At 38.0% G+C, this 2,536-nt stretch overlaps 1 pseudogene; it reads right to left on the reverse strand.

Annotated features, from left to right (window-relative positions):
* Positions 1 to 250: 250 nt before the first annotated feature.
* On the reverse strand, positions 251 to 1,223 carry LOC102475516 (nucleophosmin pseudogene; annotated as a pseudogene).
* Between the last annotated feature and the right edge of the window lie 1,313 nt (positions 1,224 to 2,536).

The raw sequence follows: 2,536 nt of genomic DNA on the forward strand, positions 1-2,536 counted from the left end.
AATGGAACCTGGACAACATGTATCAACACAGTAAGGAAAGTTCTCACTTTGCACTATAAAAAGGATAGCCAAATATCAACTGTTACAGAAATAAAGACAGAATTTTTTTTTTCCAGTCTGAAAACAGCCACTGTTTATTTACTGACCAGATTACAAAAATAATCATGGTGGATACCTTAGTTCATCCTTCTTTTTTATTTTATTTTATTATTTTTTGAAATTATTTTTAAGACAGAAACTTTTAACAAACTTATTTTCTTAGGGACTTCTTCCAGTGCCACAGATCTTGAATAGCCTCTTGGTCAGTCACCCAGAAGCAATTCTTCACTCAGTTGATGAGCTTGGCTTCCACTTTGGGAAGAGAACCACCTTATTCTCTACTTGCTTGCATTTTTTGCTTTAATGTCTTCTACAAAACTAGGTCCCTTTTGGTGTTTTAGGAGGTTTTTTTTCCTTTTTTTTTTTTTTTTTTTTTTAATGATGCTTGAACTTGGCATCGATGGTTTTCAGTCATTTTCATTCTGCTTTGATATTTGTGCATTTTTGCCAGGAATATCTTGTATAAATTTCTTCACTGGAGCTTTTTCTTCTGTTTCCTCACCTTCAAAATCATCATCATCTTCATCTTCATTGTCATCATCTTCGTCAGCAGCAAATTTTCTTTTCTCTGTGGATCTTGCTACCACCTCCAAGGGCAGATTGCTTTCCAAACACACTTAAGAGTTTCACGTCCTCTTCCTCTTTTGACTCTGCATCTTCCTCCACAGCTACTAAGTGCTGTCCACTAATATGCACACGGCCTGAATCACACTTCAACCTTAAGACCACATGTAGTGCTATTTCAAAGCCCCGAAGGGAAACCATTGGCTGTGCAGACATTTTCAATGTTGCTAATTTTACTTTAATGGACTGCTTTCAGAATACATTGCCCCTGCTTCAACAATGTGCAATTCATCCTTTGCACCAGCCCCTAAACCAACCATTCTTAAAGATAATTGGTGCTCATTTTCATCATTATCCACCTTAAAGTGACAATCTTTGTTGACCTTTAGTGCACAGCTGAAAATATAGTTCTGGGGTCTCAGCGGGCTCATGTCCATGTACAGCAAATCTTCTGGGAGTGGTGGCACATACTTAGGTGGGAGAGAAGGTAGATGGCAATAAATGATTATGGACACTGAGCACAGTTGTGCAGGATGGAAACACTCCACCATTTAGGTTTTTTTTTTTTGGGTGGGGGGGGAGAAGTATTTTGCTATAGGGCATGTGCGCTTGCCAGAAAGACAGAGAGAGATGGAGAGACAGAAAGCGAGAAATCACCCCCCAGGGGAGATGGCCACGCCACCATCGCCTCTCCTCCATTCTCTTCTTGGGATCTTGGGCACGCGCACCCACACCCGGTGTGAGTTTAAGCCACTGGGTCCAGGACTCAAACTGCGGTCGACTACATGGGAGTCCAACGACATGGCCATTACACTAACTGCTGTCCTCAACACCATTTAGTTTTTCTATGATGTCTTTTTCAATGAAACAACAACAGAGAAGATCTTTTGCAATAGAAGATTATACCACTGATAGAATGTCTAGTATTTCTAATACTTTCTCTCTTGCTCCCTCCTTTACCCCTTCTGACTAGGCTGCCTCTTTTGCAATCCTTAAAAATTTGAATTCATCCAAGAAATCTGGAAAACTGGATTAATATGGATTCTCAGTGTTTAATATTAGGAATAATATGGTTTGGGGCAGTAAATCAAATCCTGTGAGTTTACTTATCTTAGTAAAGGATACTTCCTTATGTGTCTGAAACTAAATTCTGGATTAGTTCTGAGAAAAATTATCAGAGCTGCTCTTGTGTGTCAGCATATTTTAGCTTTCATTGTCAAAGACCATAATTTTTTACTTATGACTTATCGACTTGACCATCCCATAATCATCAATCTCTCTTAAGAGTCTGTAATCCTGAAACAGATTTCTTGAACAGGATGGAGTTAAATAAAATACTAATTTCCTAGAATTTGAAACATTTGTCCTAATTTCACGCCTTATGCTGCAGATCAGTCAGTACTTGAAAGGCAAAGTGTGTAGCCAGAAAGCAAGTTGCAATTTCACCTCTTCTTTTTCATTGCACCTTTTGAATTCTTTCAACAGGAGGAGAGGCACTGACACACCTGTTTGCTTTATAGTCAAGCACTGTTGGCATTATGTCAAAATCAGAGACCTGGAGGCAGATGCTTGATTTACATTCAAGTCCTGTTTCCAATCTTGTCTACTATATTCTAAGCCCCAATATTATTTAAAAAAAAAAAGAAAAAAGAAGAAAAGAAAAGAAATCCCCAAATTCCAAAAGTGGCTCAGTAATGAAAAGTGATTTATTCATACAACAAACATGTACTGAGCACCTGCTATATGACACCCTGAAATCATAGGGTAAGGAAGGGAGTGAATAGTAAATTATACAAAATTGGTTAGGAAGAAGCTTTTCCTTTGAAGAGCTCAGAATCTAGTTAAAAATACAAACTATTGATATATTTTTAGA

Source organism: Tupaia chinensis, unplaced genomic scaffold (assembly GCF_000334495.1).
Source record: "Tupaia chinensis unplaced genomic scaffold, TupChi_1.0 Scaffold000318_1, whole genome shotgun sequence".
In the NCBI taxonomy this organism is placed as follows: Eukaryota; Metazoa; Chordata; class Mammalia; order Scandentia; family Tupaiidae; genus Tupaia; species Tupaia belangeri.